Below are 19,005 nucleotides of genomic sequence, written 5' to 3'. Positions count from 1 at the left end.
TTGCAGATGTCAAAAAGACCATCATCAGGACGAGGATGTTTCAATTGCTGAAGCAAAAACTCCCTTGAAGGAACATATTAAACGCGTTGGTCGGTGAGTTGGAACAACGATTATATGACACGCTTAATGTTCCGTGTGATCTCTTTCAAGTAATGAAGAAAACTACCGTCTCACTCGGTTACTGAGGTACAGATTTGTCACATCAGAAGAGTTGGACGTTATTTAGGACTGTTGGTGATTTCTATTAAGGTCCGGTTTGAAGGGACAGCGTCTCCTTCCTCCGTGGAACAACGTATCCTGGCTCAGTGGTCAATCCCTGATTGACCACTGAGCCAGGATACGTTGTTCCACGGAGGAAGGAGACGCTGTCCCTTCAAACCGGACCTTAATAGAAATCACCAACAGTCCTAAATAACGTCCAACTCTTCTGATGTGACAAATCTGTACCTCAGTAACCGAGTGAGACGGTAGTTTTCTTCATTACTTGAAAGAGATCACACGGAACATTAAGCGTGTCATATAATCGTTGTTCCAACTCACCGACCAACGCGTTTAATATGTTCCTTCAAGGGAGTTTTTGCTTCAGCAATTGAAACATCCTCGTCCTGATGATGGTCTTTTTGACATCTGCAACCAAGACCGAAACGTCGACACTCCATCAACTCCACTAATGTTGTTTTTCAACACATATTCATAACCACATTTAATTGATCATTTTGGGTTATGCTTTGTTTACTAAATAGGAGCTGATGTGTTTTGTCATGAACTATAGATAAATTGTGTTCAATCTTTGTTCATGATCTATTGCTACAATTAGTTTGTACATTTATCTCCCACAATTTGTTTTCAGTAAAGATTTTTTCAAACAAAAAAATCCCTTTGCTCTGCTTTTCTTCTGACCTTCCACTGATTCGTTTATCCATCTAAAGAAATATTGTTATCCAGTGGATACAGTTGAGTGTTACTATGGTACAACTCAGAACTAAGACTGAATGATCCAAAAACAAATCCCTTGTAGCACCCCTTTGTGTTGAATTATACGTTGCCCAAGCCTACAAGGGTTTATTGGGTTTCCCCTGCTTACAACTGTTGTGGAGATTAAGCAAGCTATTGCCCAGAGTCACACAGTGTGAACCCGTGAATCGAGTAGGCACCGGAGCGAGAATCGTCGAGTCCATGGACATTTTAGCCGAGCCAGGAATTGAACCCTGGTCCCGGGCTGACCTCTGCTTCCAGGTCTGCCTCCTCTAACCAGTGAGCCACACTTCTCCACAATAGGAGCGGACGGATTCCTGGTCTTCTGCCCAGCCGCCTGGGTTATGATGTAGTCCAGCTTGGGGTGGCCTAGAAGACAAGCTGGAGCATCCGAAGGTGCCTTATATTTTTTGTCCAGTCTGGCAAGTACTTGAGTCACCATTGCCGGTGTCTCCAGGACTTTCAGGCCCTCTTTCCATAGATGATCGACAATCGGTAGGGACCGAAATGTACTAAGATAAGGTCCCTTGACGTCGTAAAAGAAACATTCTGCTTTGTCTGTGGTCATGGTGAGTGTGAATCTGCCTGTGGCTCTCTCCATTAGATAATGAAAACCACTGATGTACTCACGTGGCTAATCAACAGGTTTCGGTGAAGGTGAAGAAAGCGACTAAATGAGATAATCATCCCACTCCCTGCTAGGGTCCATTATCTCTCCCTCCTCATCATCATCCGTGGTCACTGGCTCTAGTTGAGATCTTGCTGGTGGAGATCTAGGCAAGGGCTCTGGTAAAATTTCTCACCTACGCACTGGCACACCTGGTATAGAGCGTGGTTGAGGTGTAGTCACCTGTAATTCTCTAGAGGTATGAGAAACAGGATGTCTCTTATAATCCTCCAGCATGAACTGCAAATCCTTTAGCAATGAAGATGGAACACTCGCCATCTCCTCCTGGCGGTATTATTGCTGGGGACGACATTGAAACCCCATATATTTGTCCTCTGAGTCACCCTCTTGGTACTTTACTTGCAACTGCAACGGGCTACTAGCATAGCCAAAAGGACCGCCATCATCCTCCACTTCTTCTTACTCCTCCAACAGGTGAGATGTTACCAAAGGTGTCACCTTACTTGGTGATGGGTTCTTCCTGGCAAGAACCCATTTTCTGTTTTTTTTTCCTCTCGTCGACAAATTCGACAAATTCGGCATCGCAAACACCAACGTTATTATCGTTGTCAACGCTACCATCGACTATGCCGTTACTGTCATCATTGCAGTCGACGGCGCAATTGTTACCTGTAGTCATTGTAGTCGATGCAGTAGTCGCCACAGATCTCGGCGTCGACGGTGATAAAGTCTTAGACGTACGTTTTGCCTCCGATTACATCGCCGCCGCCATCTTCTTCGTCGACGCTCCTGTCGACAATGTAGATTTCTCCAATGTCCCCTCAGTAAGTGTGGAGGCCGGCTTCTTGACTGAATGTTTGACTTTAGTGGGTGATTGTGGGCTGTGAGCTTTTCCTCTTGTTATGTTAAGTTATATTAAATTTATACAGCGCACAGCTACTGAAAGTGTCCCGGCGCTAACTCCAGAAAGAATTAAAAATTATCCATATTCCGATGTCAGTAAACAGCAGCGTTTTTTTTTTTTTTTTTAAAAGCAATGGGTCATGGATACTCCTTAGAGCCATCGGTAGTAGGTTCCAAGCCAGGGCGGCTTTGCGAACAAATGAGTTGCCGCCAAGCCTCTGGCGGATGAACCGAGGATTTTTCCTTAGCAGCTGATCCGATGATTGCAGGTGCCGGGAGGGTTTATAAAATCGCTTCTGCAAATAGATAAGGCCAAGACCATGCAGAGCACGGTGAGCCATGGAAAGCATTTTAAATTAAATGAGAGACTCCACCGGGAGCCAATGCAGAGCACGTAAATGAATGTGGACTCTGCCTACGAGGCAATCCCAGTAGCATTCTGGCAGGCGCATTTTGGACTCCTTGAAGTTTCCTGGTCAAGTAAGCCGGACTGCCAGCCAGCAAGGCGTTAGCGGATTCTAGGCGAGACAGAATCATTGCTCTGACCACCGTCTCCTTAGCGCTCACTGGCAGCAAAGGTAGGAATTTCATCAAGATTTTAAGGGTCCCCAAACAAGTCCCTGTCAGACTTTTTATCTGAGAAGAAAAGTTCAAGTCTTCATCGAACTAAACCCCTCTGTTTTTGACCAGGCCCTTGCTCACAGTAGGGCATGGGAAGTCAGGGGGCCAGAGCCTAGCCCTGAAGTCCTCAGTCCTAGGTATGTTTTACCCCAGAAGCATGACCCATGCTCTCCTTTTCCTTGCTTGGGGGAGGTTTAGAGGGACTGCAGTCAGAAGACCCTAGACAGGACTTCCTTCCTGGCTTTAAGCTTTTGAAGACAAAGTAATAGCCTTCCTTCACGAGCCCTCAAAGTTTTATTTGAAAAGGTACGACATACCTTACAATCCTTTGCTTGATGATCTGGATAAAGGCAGTAGATGCAATCCTTTAGGGGTTGTCTGCATAGTGCCTTTTCTTTGAACAGGTGGCACAGGCTCTAAATAAACCTTTTTTCTCCTTGTCAGCCATTGTAACAGTTGGAGAAATAGTAGGTAGTAAATAAATATGAAAAAGAAAACTCTCAAATCCAATCTAGATTGAGTAGAAATTGAAGAGTTTGAACAGAGCTCAAAGGAGACGCCCTAGCAAAACGTGCGTTAGAAAATCTGAGGGGCAAAAGATTCTCTCAAAAATGTGTTCTAGAGGGTGAGGAGTATCTTATTGGTTCAAGGACAAGTTCGGTCTATTTTACATAACGAAGGTTATGGGTTGCAAAAGGGAAATGGGCCTAGGCCTCTATTCAGTTTGCTATACTACTGGGCATTGTTTTTTTATGTAACGGAGACTCCCGACTCGACGACGGAGAATGATTCAGGCATGTGAAACCATGAAAGCTCCAATAGTGGAGTAAATAGAGCATTTTGGGTTTGCATTGAGCCCTGAACACTTCTGGGGGAATCTCTGAACTCTGTGCATGGTATAAACTCCAAGTGGTATACCATATACAGAGCCAGCTTCCTACAACATCCAACTATTTAAACAGGGCCACACTCTGCTCTGGATCCTTTCGAAATATACACTATCGAAAAGCGAAAATGCTGCTGTTCAGTTTTATATTGTTATGGAAACCCTAGGTCGTTTGAACAGGTCGTATTCTCCCTCCTTAGACCTCTCTTTAGCTTCCAGCTCACTATGCAACAGTGAAAACATTCTGACATATAATTCCTGCCATTTCTTTTCTGTAGTGTGCACCCAGTGGCTTTGTCACATGTATGACAACTTTTTTCAACTTCTTTCTTTCTTTGAAATCCCCTATTTTGACCGTACATTTCTACCTCTCATCACAATCTGTTCCACAGCATCAGTTGTGTAGATCTAGGAAAGGTAGGATGAGTGCACAACTCCTTTTGCACAATTAATAATACTTTTTGGGTGCTCCGTAGGTGGCGGCCAACGTCCCTGGGCGCCTAATTAACAGATCTGTGGTGTGACCCTAATGAGACATTAGGGACATCCCCTTGGGCACACCTTTTTTTTCCTCCCTTGAAATCAGAGGATTCCACACGTTTTACACTTCCTTGGTAAAGCAATTTTCTTTTATTTCATTTTTTTAGGTGATTTGTTTTCAAGATCTTATGAGTATTTCAAAGCAAATTTCTCATCTTTTCCACATCAGTGACAATCATTCCTTTTTGATCCAATGCATTTCGGGCGCGATCACATCGCCCTTCATCAGGGAATCAGTACTATAAAAACACAGAATAATGGAAATAATTAAAATAATGAAAATAATTAAGATAATGTTCCAGAGTTACGGTGTATCATCTGTGTGTTTGTTTGCAAACTGTGGGTCACCCAGTGTGTGTGCCATGTTTTACACCTATTCCCTTTATCTGCCCGTGTTTCTATTCAATGGCCCATGCTTTCACTTACGTGCCACTGTTCTTCACTAAACCATCATTGCCTGAAAGACACCAATATCATAAAACGTATAAGCCATATGCTCTGACCAGATTTGTAGCTGCCTACGTAACATTAACGACGTTATTCCCAGTTCTAGAAGAAACTGACCTGATACTCGCTGTCTTGGCGTTTCGTTCCGCGTTCTCCCTTCCACCATTATGGGCGGTTGTCATGGTCTCTAACATGCCGTTCGCCTATACGCTGTTGTTCCGCTCACGTGATCATGGAGCGGAACGAGATACTTCTGTGAATACTTCGCGTGGGACAGACGACTCGCCTCTATTTTATATGTTCAACATCATAAATCTATTGTAGAGGATACTGGTTTGTCTAGATAATATGTAAACCAAAAAAACACCAAGGCCTAATTCTAATTAAATACGATAGCCCTCAACAAAAACTTTTCTACCAGTGAATCGAACCCCTGTATACCAAGTGACCAGAATTACCGGCTCTACTCGGTGAGCTACGGTATAAGTGCGGTGTGTGATGTGAGATTGGCCAATGCAATTACCTTTGATAAACTCTGGATACTGAAAAAAATACTTGTTCAAATACAAATGATAGCACATCATAGTCTGTCATATCGCAGGCCTCCTATCCTTAGTAAGGAAAACAAGAACACATGTTTCTGAGTTCAATTACAAGTAACATGAAAATTCACTCCGTTCATTTAGCCCATTCGGGCTTTGAGTACACAGTCTATGTATCCAATAGTTCTCTCGTTGTAACATATGTTTGGTGTTATCTCTTCCCTCTGTTCTTTCTACTACTTCCAAAACCATGTAGTGTAATTGGGAAATGTTGTGTTTCGCCTCCATAAAATGGGTGGCTACTGTGGATTTAGTGTTTCTCAACCGTATGTTTGACTTATGTTCTGTCAATCGTGTCTTTATGCTTCTTTCCGTTTTGCCAATGTATAGTTTCCCACACGGGCATTTCAGTGCGTAAATAACATTCTTGGTATTGCATGTCGCGTCGACTCTGATCTTAATATTGTTACCTTTCATAGCGTGGTTAATGGTGTTGCCTCTAATGATGCTGTTACAACTTCCACAACTTAGACACGGCTTTGTTCCTTTGAATGCTTTAGTTTCAGGTTTCCGGTGTTTCAGAATTTCTCCAACATTTTGAGCTCGAGTGTGAGCGAATATGGGGACTTGATCAAAAGTTTGTTGAAAGTCAGGTTCAAACTTTAACATTTTCCAGTGTTTGATGATAATTCTTTTAAAATTGTGACTTTGTGTAGAGTATTTTGAGACCGCTACTATGCGTGCTTCCTCATGTTTGTTGGACGGTTCAAGAAGGTCTTTTCTTTCCATATTATCCACTCTTCCTCTTGCTTTATCAATGATTGCAAAACAAAAGAAAAAGACAAAGAGAAGGAACACCCCAACACGAGGAGTACCACGATTCCGAAAAAAGACAAAGACAAGAAGAAAACACAAACATGAATCAATTGGTTATTAATATCAGTGATTACCAACCAAGTGAATATGAACTTAAGTTATTACAGAGAGGGACTTCTTTTGTTCCAACAACCAACACCAATACATTGGAATTAGAAGTAAGCTTTTTCAAACTCATGCGAAAACTTAGGCTGCGTCACTTCTTTGAACATGTTCTTCCTCATTCAGACAAAGAGCCCGATGACCAACTGTGCGGATTACGAACTACCAGCACCTTTCAAGCACCTGGATCTGTTTGAGAAAATGGTAAAACAGGATTTATCCCAAATGAAATGTGATAAACATTCCAAAAGAAATATGACACAGAAGGATTTGGATACTTTAAAGAAACTGGCTATGAAGACGGATTTAAGGTTCACAAAAGCTGACAAGGGAGGTGCCCTTGTTATTATGAATAATTCTATGTATGAAGAAAAAGTTCTAGAGCATATTTCAGATACAAACACCTACTTACAACTAAGTGGGAACCCTACAATGGAGTTTACAAAAACACTATGTACCATTGTGAACAAAGCTTACGAAATGGGAACCACCAACATCAAAACAAAGAACTTTTTAGTGAAACCAAATCCTAAAAGTCCGGTATTCTATATGATACCGAAGATCCACAAAAATTTGACGGATCCACCTCTGCGACCTATAGTGTCAACAAGAGGAAGTTTACATGAGCCCATTGGCCAATTGATTGATAGACACCTCCAACCAACAGTAAGAAGTATGAGAACGTATGTCAAGGACACAACTGACTTTTTACTAAAACTTGAAAAAATCAACATAGACCCAAGTGAAACCATCATCATGTGCACAGCAGACGTTCGGTCTCTTTACACATCAATACCACATTACCTTGGAATGGAGTCAATTGAAAGAGCCCTACTGAACACTGATTTGAACCAAGATTTACAGGTTTTTCTCATGGAACTAATGACATTCACGTTGTATCAAAGCTATTTTAAATATGGAGATCAGTGGTATCAACAACTCACAGGAACAGCTATGGGAAATTCGGCGGCACCGGTGTACGCTAATATTTTCATGCAAAACTATGAGGAAATCAATATTTTCTCTAAACCAATATGGAAAGAAAATCTCAAATTTATGGTTCGCTATATAGACAACATTTTTATATTGTGGAAATCTTCAAAACTTCTCTTGGAAACAGCCCTATGTGAATTCAACAAAGAGGACAGTCGCATACAACTGACTTGGGATATTTCGGACTCTAAAGTAACCTTTTTGGATGTGAGAATCACCATCACCAATAAAGGCTTTGAAACAAATATATATTGAAAAGAAACAGGCAGAAACAACCTGTTACACTTCACAAGCTTTCACCAACCCAGTTTAAAACAGCATCTACCATACTCCCAAATGACGAGAGTTAAAAGGATTACATCAGACAACACAAAGGTGAAAACTGCATTGGAGGAAATGGCCACAAGGTTTACGGATAGAGGTTACCCCAAAGCAATCATTGATAAAGCAAGAGGAAGAGTGGATAATATGGAAAGAAAAGACCTTCTTGAACCGTCCAACAAACATGAGGAAGCACGCATAGTAGCGGTCTCAAAATACTCTACACAAAGTCACAATTTTAAAAGAATTATCATCAAACACTGGAAAATGTTAAAGTTTGAACCTGACTTTCAACAAACTTTTGATCAAGTCCCCATATTCGCTCACACTCGAGCTCAAAATGTTGGAGAAATTCTGAAACACCGGAAACCTGAAACTAAAGTATTCAAAGGAACAAAGCTGTGTCTAAGTTGTGGAAGTTGTAACAGCATCATTAGAGGCAACACCATTAACCACCCTATGAAAGGTAACAATATTAAGATCAGAGTCAACGCGACATGCAATACCAAGAATGTTATTTACGCACTGAAATGCCCGTGTGGGAAACTATACATTGGCAAAACGGAAAGAAGCATAAAGACACGATTGACAGAACATAAGTCAAACATACGGTTGAGAAACACTAAATCCACAGTAGCCACCCATTTTATGGAGGCGAAACATAACATTTCCCAATTACACTACATGGTTTTGGAAGTAGTAGAAAGAACAGAGGGAAGAGATAACACCAAACATATGTTACAACGAGAGAACTATTGGATACATAGACTGTGTACTCAAAGCCCGAATGGGCTAAATGAACGGAGTGAATTTTCATGTTACTTGTAATTGAACTCAGAAACATGTGTTCTTGTTTTCCTTACTAAGGATAGGAGGCCTGCGATATGACAGACTATGATGTGCTATCATTTGTATTTGAACAAGTATTTTTTTCAGTATCCAGAGTTTATCAAAGGTAATTGCATTGGCCAATCTCACATCACACACCGCACTTATACCGTAGCTCACCGAGTAGAGCCGGTAATTCTGGTCACTTGGTATACAGGGGTTCGATTCACTAGTAGAAAAGTTTTTGTTGAGGGCTATCGTATTTAATTAGAATTATGCCTTGGTGTTTTTTTGGTGTACATATTATCTAGACAAACCAGTATCCTCTACAATAGATTTATGATGTTGAACATATAAAATAGAGGCGAGTCGTCTGTCCCACGCGAAGTATTCACAGAAGTATCTCGTTCCGCTCCATGATCACGTGAGCGGAACAACAGCGTATAGGCGAGCGGCATGTTAGTAACCATGACAACCGCCCATAATGGTGGAAGGGAGAACGCGGAACGAAACACCAAGACAGCGAGTATCAGGTCAGTTTCTTCTAGAACTGGGAATAACTTCTCAGGTCGTTAATGTTACGTAGGCAGCTACAAATCTGGTCAGAGCATATAGCTTATACGTTTTATGATATTGGTGTCTTTCAGGCAATGACGGTTTAGTGAAGAACAGTGGCACGTAAGTGAAAGCATGGGCCATTGAATAGAAACACGGGCAGATAAAGGGAATAGGTGTAAAACATGGCACACACACTGGGTGACCCACAGTTTGCAAACAAACACACAGATGATACACCGTAACTCTGGAACATTATCTTAATTATTTTCATTATTTTAATTATTTTCATTATTCTGTGTTTTTATAGTACTGATTCCCTGATGAAGGGCGATGTGATCGCGCCCGAAATGCATTGGATCAAAAAGGAATGATTGTCACTGATGTGGAAAAGATGAGAAATTTGCTTTGAAATACTCATAAGATGTTGAAAACAAATCACCTAAAAAAATAAAATAAAATAAAATTGCTTTACCAAGGAAGTGTAAAACGTGTGGAATCCTCTGATTTCAAGGGAGGAAAAAAAAGGTGTGCCCAAGGGGATGTCCCTAATGTCTCATTAGGGTCACACCACAAACCACAGCATCAGTTCTCATGTCTAAGCCATGTCTCCTTGTTGTTCTCGTGCTTACTTACCGGTTTGTGTACAAGATGCTCCGTCCCTTTGTGCAGACACTTTTTGTGTACCTTTTTGTAGCAGACCTGTTTTCCTCCGTGCCCAACAGTGTCCTTAACTTAACAGTACATCTGCAGACATGTAGTTTACTCCTTTCCATTCCCAGCCTCCACCCCAATTGACAACATAACCGGGGCAGACAAAGTCGCCCTTACATCCTTACCTGGCATTAAAGTCAGTGCCCGCTCCGTAGTCTGCTACCGTAACAGTATAAATCACCTGCCCGTCGACCTGGTGTCAGTGGATTTGTGTCTTAAGCCTGTAAAACACTAAGTGGACACTGATTAACAAACCCACCCACCACCACCCATGGACCCTCTGGCCCCTTTTTGCCACCTCCCCTGATACGCCTTATCAATCACATCACTGCCCAAGACCTAGTCCTCCTCCATGCTATCCTCCTCATAATCAAAGTCCATACAACCCACCAATTCATCTGCCCCTGCCCACTGAGAGAGTAGGGGTGCTACCACCAGCAGATATTGCACATTATACACCATCTCTGACCTACCCTCCCCCAAGTCACCCTCACTGGCCATTGTACATGCAGACCTTGCAGCACCATTTCCAGCTATTCTTGCATCTTCAGATGTAACCTCCAACCACTGCTCTTCACCTCCTACTTTCCCTTTCCAGATATCCCAATCCTCTTGGGAAGACACTACCTCACATCTCTCATATAACATCGCTATACGCGGTGCCAACAGGGATCACCCGTTCCACTCCTCTGGCTTGCTTCTGAATCACTATAAATGAAAGGAGGGACAAGGAAGAGCTATATTAGGTCCAGCATCAGACCTCGGAAATGACAACCTAGCACAAAAGGACGTTGCAGTTCATCATGGGGTGGGAGGGTTGATAAGGATATATACATAAGAGTATGTATCCTGTTACACAAGATGCATTCCATTCATGCACTCCTTTCCAAACTTTCATAAATTTGCATACAATTTTTCTCGGATATTCAATAATTCATTTATTTGTGGTAGAGTTTTGTTTAGAAACATATCATTGTTTTCATGACTGTTCAACATATTCCATGTCTCAAATAATTTTTTATGATGCTAGTATTGCCCAATGCATTTCAAGCGTATCGCCCTTCTCAGGGGACTTCCATTAAATCTAGAAACATTAATCATAGGTCTTAGTTAGTACCTAAATGAAACAATCTCTGTAGAAAAAAGCTGTTAAAATAACAACATAATACATAGGTGCTGCCCCACATGCTGTAGTGAAACGTGTGTTGTTCGTGAGAGAATAATGGGTGTTCAAAAAAGCTAGAACACTAGTGTTTAACCAATGCGAAAACAGTAGTTGAAGCCCAGTGGTTGGGCACTGACCTTAATGCATGGAATCTGTCGTTCACGGTGTTTAGCTGTGAAAAGGTAAACGAAATCGTGTTGGTAAAGCATAACGTGACAAAGGTGTCTCGTTGCTGGATATGAAATACCGATCGTGTCTTACCGGGGTAATGGTGCCGCGGTGCTTCCCTCGCTAATCTCGGCGTGCAGCGCTCTATCCGTAAGCGCTCTATGGTATATGAACCATTCAATGGCAACGTGTGTTACCATGGTTCCCGGGCGTAAGCGGGCGGCGCTCTACATACTCTATGGTGTGGAAACACTATGGTAACGGCGTTTGTTTACGTAAGATACAAGCGTAAACATCAAAAACGGACTACATGTCAATCGGTAAAACAAGTGCATGTAGTTTGCAGTTGGCGTGTTTTAAGGGAAAAAAACATGTGGGGTGTGAAGGTAAAAAATAATATGGTTGACAAATGTATGTACATAGCAAAACGTGCGCAAAGTATCTTATTGCAGAAGATCTTAAGGCATGGTCATGTATTACGAGCTGAACAAATGTAAGATAAACATGTAATCCATATAGTACATCAGTGTTTGAAATCTCAAATTTATAAGTAGCAATGAAGATCCAGCCTTTCATTGAGTCCTTTGGGCTGTAGGGTACATAGGTAGTCTATCCAGAAGATTTCTCTGCGTAATAAGTGGCTGTTGTTATCTCGGCCCGGCAGGGTTGCCACTTTTTCGAGTATACAGAATTTGAGTTGGCTTACGTTGTGCTTGGCCTCATTAAAGTGTGCTGCTATAGTAGATTTGTCATTTTTCAACCGAATGTTGCTTTTATGTTCTACGATTCTGGTCTTTATTTTTCTTTAAGTTTTGCCTACGTATGAGAGGCCACAGGGGCATCTCAGCAAGTAAATGACATTTGAAGTGTCGCATGTGCCAGATACTTTCAGTTTTATTGGCGACCCTTTGGTAGGATGATTTATAGTATTTCCTTTAATGATTGCGGAGCAGTTACCACAGTTATGGCATGGTAAAGTCCCTTTGTGTGTGCCATGTTCTATTGGTTTCGTTTCTTTTACCAATTCTTTCAAATTCTTTGTTCTTTCATAAGCAAAGATAGGTTGATGTTTGAATACATTTTTGAAATCTTCCTCTAGTGCAAGCATAGGCCAATGTGTTTTGATGGATTTTTTGATCATAGGGCTATTTGTAGAGTACTTGGATACAAATACAGATCTCTGTTCATCAATTTTCTCTTTAGGTTTTAATAGATGATCTCTTTGTAATTTTTCAGCTCTCTGAGAGGCAGAATCCAAGATGGCTTGGGGGTATCCTCTTTTTCTAAATTTTTCCAACATATCTTCTTTGTGTTTGTGGTACAATTCTTTTGTAGATGCAATTCTTTTTATTCTTAGTAATTGTGAAAAGGGTAAATGCTGCTTTAGTGGGGTTTGGTGAAAACTTTTAAAGTGGAGTAGGTAGTTTCTGTCAGTTCTCTTGGTAAATATGGACGTTGTTATATTGCCATTCTCATAGGTTAGTTGTACATCCAAAAATGATAAGGACTCTTTGTCTATGGTAAAGGTGAATTGTATTCTTTCATCGATCTGATTCAGTTGATCTAATTCATTGATTAAATTTTCTTTACTTCCCTTCCATAACACAAAAACGTCATCAATGTATCTCTTATAGAGTATTAGGTTGCTGGTCCATCCTTCATTGTTAAGTATATGGTCTAGTTCATAACGATGCATGAACATATTTGCATAGGTTGGCGCGGCACAATTGCCCATAGAAGTGCCCGACATTTGTATGTAGAAATGATTTTCCCATTCAAAATAGCTATGATATAGCGTAAAGTGTAATAAATCCATCAATAGTATTTTGAGTGCTTCTGGTTTGTTCTCATGTACGAGAAAACTCTCCACGGCAGATATGCCTAAATCATGCGGTATGGATGTGTATAATGATTTCACATCTATGCTTGCCATGATCATGTCTGTGGTAAAGTTGCTTTTTTCTGCCTCCATAATATTAAGAAAGTGTGTAGTATCCTTAATATATGTTGAACTGTTTTGAACCATATTTTGTAGATGTTTGTCCAGATATTTTCCAACTGGTTCATGGATGGATCCAACCGTAGATACGATGGGTCTTAGCGGTGGTAGTTTATCATGCTTATGAATCTTGGGTGTCATGTATATGTATGGAGTTGCGGGATTGTTTTTTATGAGGTATTCTTTCTCTTTGAGACCTATGGTACCTTGGTCAACTGCGTTCTGTATTATGGTGGTTAGGATTTTGATGAATTCTTTTGTAGGATCTGAATTAATGCGGGTGTACATGTTAGGATCTTGAACATGTTTTTGTACATTTTCTTTGTAGTAGCTTGTGTCCATTATCACCAATGCCCCACCTTTGTCTGCTTGTCTTATGGTGATTTATTGGTTATTAGCTAAATTTCTTAGGATTTGCTTTTCTTTTTGCGACATGTTGGAGTGTTTTGATCTAGGTTTTTTGAATATTTCTTCAAGTTCCGTCAATATGACTTTTTCGAATGCGTCCAAAACTTTGTGGCTCACTGGAGCTATGAACTTACTTTTGGTTCTTAAACCCATGAGGGTGTTTTCTTGGTTTTGTGTGGTGGTTACTGTAGGTTCTATCACGTTAGTGAAAAAGTGTCTTAGTCTTAATGCTCTGAGAAATTTGTATACACAAACTTTTGTCTCTAGTAGGTTAGAGTGGTACGTAGGAACATATGAGGATCCTTTCTGTAATGTCTGTAGTTCTTGGTTACTCATTTGGTGCTGGGATATATTTATGACAAGGCTTTCTGACTCCTTGTGCTTTTGGCAACTGGAGCGCTTTCTGTTTGTACGTTTGCTCCTCCTGGTTCTATTTCCTGTCCAATGCCTACCTCTAAAAAAGGTGCTGGTGTTTGTTGGGCACTTGACGTGCTGGCTGTTTGTTTGTCAGTTGTTAAGGTTGATTGTGTTTTATGTAGGTCTTTGGATTGCCCTGGTTTAGGTCTCCTATTGTCCCAGTGAGGACGTCTTTGTTGCGAATCGTCAGAGGATGTATCATCTGTGGATTTGTCAGTATTGGGTCTCTGTTGTCGCCTTTTTGCATATATATCAGCCCATGTATACACTTCACCCAATCGGTAATCTGTGGTGTCTCTTTTAAATTTTCTCCGTTTTCTGTCATTTATTTCTTTGGTGTATTCGTCCAATTTTTTGTTAGTATCTGCCAAAATTTGATCCCATTCCTCTTTTGTTACTAATTTATTCAATTCGTCTTTTGTTTGTGCAACTTCTTTTGTCAATTCCTCAATTAATTTCGCGAACTCTTCGATGATCAGTAGAATTAAGTCCAATGAACATTTATTTAAAATAGCATGCCATCGTTCTGTGAACCTTGCGTTATTTTTGCATAATGTAGATTTTAAGGATATTCTCAAACCTCGAGGTATTCTTTGTGCCTTGTGATACTTTATCAAAGTACTCGCATTAAGTTTTTGATTTACGATACGTTTTGATATGTACAGAAGTTGTTTTATGTTTGTTTCTTTAGAACCAGTGCCAGGACATATGTCTTCTGTTTCTTCTATAAGGGAGTAGATACGACTAGTGTCATCCTCGGTAAATGCTAGCGTTTCTGCCCTTTGTTCTGTTGTGTGTGCGATGTCCGCAAATTGCATTTCTGGTGGTGCAGGGAGCCTCTTAGCTCAGAGGATTATAGATACAAACAGTTTGTTGTGGGTCCCGCACTCCTAGTGGTTGTTTTGAATTTTGTCACTTTGTAAATGTAACACTGTCGTTGGTGCAATGAATGGTAATCTTGCTGGGCTTCCAAGATTAAGGTATATCAACATAAGAGTATGTATCCTGTTACACAAAATGCATTCCATTCATGCACTCCTTTCCAAACTTTCATAAATTTGCATACAATTTTTCTCGGATATTCAATAATTCATTTATTTGTGGTAGAGTTTTGTTTAGAAACATATCATTGTTTTCATGACTGTTCAACATATTCCATGTCTCAAATAATTTTTTATGATGCTAGTATTGCCCAAAGCATTTCAAGCGTATCACCCTTCCTCAGGGGACTTCCATTAAATCTAGAAACATTAATCATAGGTCTTAGTTAGTACCTAAATGAAACAATCTCTGTAGAAAAAAGCTGTTAAAATAACAACATAATACATAGGTGCTGCCCCACATGAAAAAAATTGGACGAATACACCAAAGAAATAAATGACAGAAAACTGAGAAAATTTAAAAGAGACACCACAGATTACCGATTGGGTGAAGTGTATACATGGGCTGATATATATGCAAAAAGGCGACAACAGAGACTCAATACTGACAAATCCACAGATGATACATCCTCTGACGATTCGCAACAAAGACGTCCTCACTGGGACAATAGGAGACCTAAACCAGGGCAATCCAAAGACCTACATAAAACACAATCAACCTTAACAACTGACAAACAAACAGCCAGCACGTCAAGTGCCCAACAAACACCGGCACCTTTTTTAAAGGTAGGCATTGGACAGGAAATAGAACCAGGAGGAGCAAACGTACAAACAGAAAGCGCTCCAGTTGCCAAAAGCACAAGGAGTCAGAAAGCCTTGTCATAAATATATCCCAGCACCAAATGAGTAACCAAGAACTACAGACATTACAGAAAGGATCCTCATATGTTCCTACGTACCACTCTAACCTACTAGAGACAAAGGTTTGTGTATACAAATTTCTCAGAGCATTAAGACTAAGACACTTTTTCACTAACGTGATAGAACCTACAGTAACCACCACACAAAACCAAGAAAACACCCTCATGGGTTTAAGAACCAAAAGTAAGTTCATAGCTCCAGTGAGCCACAAAGTTTTGGACGCATTCGAAAAAGTCATATTGACGGAACTTGAAGAAATATTAAAAAAACCTAGATCAAAACACTCCAACATGTCGCAAAAAGAAAAGCAAATCCTAAGAAATTTAGCTAATAACCAACAAATCACCATAAGACAAGCAGACAAAGGTGGGGCATTGGTGATAATGGACACAAGCTACTACAAAGAAAATGTACAAAAACATGTTCAAGATCCTAACATGTACACCCGCATTAATTCAGATCCTACAAAAGAATTCATCAAAATCCTAACCACCATAATACAGAACGCAGTTGACCAAGGTACCATAGGTCTCAAAGAGAAAGAATTCCTCATAAAAAACAATCCCGCAACTCCATACATATACATGACACCCAAGATTCATAAGCATGAAAAACTACCACCGCTAAGACCCATCGTATCTACGGTTGGATCCATCCATGAACCAGTTGGAAAATATCTGGACAAACATCTACAAAATATGGTTCAAAACAGTTCAACATATATTAAGGATACTACACACTTTCTTAATATTATGGAGGCAGAAAAAAGCAACTTTACCACAGACATGATCATGGCAAGCATAGATGTGAAATCATTATACACATCCATACCGCATGATTTAGACATATCTGCCGTGGAGAGTTTTCTCGTACATGAGAACAAACCAGAAGCACTCAAAATACTATTGATGGATTTATTACACTTTACGCTATATCATAGCTATTTTGAATGGGAAAATCATTTCTACATACAAATGTCGGGCACTTCTATGGGCAATTGTGCCGCGCCAACCTATGCAAATATGTTCATGCATCGTTATGAACTAGACCATATACTTAACAATGAAGGATGGACCAGCAACCTAATACTCTATAAGAGATACATTGATGACATTTTTGTGTTATGGAAGGGAAGTAAAGAAAATTTAATCAATGAATTAGATCAACTGAATCAGATCGATGAAAGAATACAATTCACCTTTACCATAGACAAAGAGTCCTTATCATTTTTGGATGTACAACTAACCTATGAGAATGGCAATATAACAACGTCCATATTTACCAAGAGAACTGACAGAAACAACCTACTCCACTTTAAAAGTTTTCACCAAACCCCACTAAAGCAGCATTTACCTTTTTCACAATTACTAAGAATAAAAAGAATTGCATCTACAAAAGAATTGTACCACAAACACAAAGAAGATATGTTGGAAACATTTAGAAAAAGAGGATACCCCCAAGCCATCTTGGATTCTGCCTCTCAGAGAGCTGAAAAATTACAAAGAGATCATCTATTAAAACCTAAAGAGAAAATTGATGAACAGAGATCTGTATTTGTATCCAAGTACTCTACAAATAGCCCTATGATCAAAAAATCCATCAAAACACATTGGCCTATGCTTGCACTAGAGGAAGATTTCAAAAACTTATTCAAACATCAACCTATCTTTGCTTATGAAAGAACAAAGAATTTGAAAGAATTGGTAAAAGAAACGAAACCAATAGAACATGGCACACACAAAGGGACTTTACCATGCCATAACTGTGGTAACTGCTCCACAATCATTAAAGGAAATACTATAAATCATCCTACCAAAGGGTCGCCAATAAAACTGAAAGTATCTGGCACATGCGACACTTCAAATGTCATTTACTTGCTGAGATGCCCCTGTGGCCTCTCATACGTAGGCAAAACTCAAAGAAAAATAAAGACCAGAATCGTAGAACATAAAAGCAACATTCAGTTGAAAAATGACAAATCTACTATAGCAGCACACTTTAATGAGGCCAAGCACAACGTAAGCCAACTCAAATTCTGTATACTCGAAAAAGTGGCAACCCTGCCGGGCCGAGATAACAACAGCCACTTATTACGCAGAGAAATCTTCTGGATAGACTACCTATGCACCCTACAGCCCAAAGGACTCAATGAAAGGCTGGATCTTCATTGCTACTTATAAATTTGAGATTTCAAACACTGATGTACTATATGGATTACATGTTTATCTTACATTTGTTCAGCTCGTAATACATGACCATGCCTTAAGATCTTCTGCAATAAGATACTTTGCGCACGTTTTGCTATGTACATACATTTGTCAACCATATTATTTTTTACCTTCACACCCCACATGTTTTTTTCCCTTAAAACACGCCAACTGCAAACTACATGCACTTGTTTTACCGATTGACATGTAGTCCGTTTTTGATGTTTACGCTTGTATCTTACGTAAACAAACGCCGTTACCATAGTGTTTCCACACCATAGAGTATGTAGAGCGCCGCCCGCTTACGCCCGGGAACCATGGTAACACACGTTGCCATTGAATGGTTCATATACCATAGAGCGCTTACGGATAGAGCGCTGCACGCCGAGATTAGCGAGGGAAGCACCGCGGCACCATTACCCCGGTAAGACACGATCGGTATTTCATATCCAGCAACGAGACACCTTTGTCACGTTATGCTTTACCAACACGATTTCGTTTACCTTTTCACAGCTAAACACCGTGAACGACAGATTCCATGCATTAAGGTCAGTGCCCAACCACTGGGCTTCAACTACTGTTTTCGCATTGGTTAAACACTAGTGTTCTAGCTTTTTTGAACACCCATTATTCTCTCACGAACAACACACGTTTCACTACAGCATGTGGGACAGCACCTATGTATTATGTTGATATTTTAACAGCTTTTTTCTACAGAGATTGTTTCATTTAGGTACTAACTAAGACCTATGATTAATGTTTCTAGATTTAATGGAAGTCCCCTGAGGAAGGGCGATACGCTTGAAATGCATTGGGCAATACTAGCATCATAAAAAATTATTTGAGACATGGAATATGTTGAACAGTCATGAAAACAATGATATGTTTCTAAACAAAACTCTACCACA

General features: G+C 40.2%; 1 protein-coding gene across 1 annotated transcript in view; it reads left to right on the top strand.

The window, feature by feature from the left end:
- LOC147711417 (polycystin-2-like protein 1) overlaps positions 1–19,005 on the top strand; it is a 3,079,390-nt gene that overhangs the window by 309,610 nt on the left and 2,750,775 nt on the right.

Source organism: Lissotriton vulgaris, chromosome 5, assembly GCF_964263255.1.
Source record: "Lissotriton vulgaris chromosome 5, aLisVul1.2, whole genome shotgun sequence".
Classification (NCBI taxonomy): domain Eukaryota; kingdom Metazoa; phylum Chordata; class Amphibia; order Caudata; family Salamandridae; genus Lissotriton; species Lissotriton vulgaris.
The sequence above is the reverse complement of the archived record's forward strand: the minus strand, read 5'-3'. Positions and strand labels throughout refer to the sequence as shown.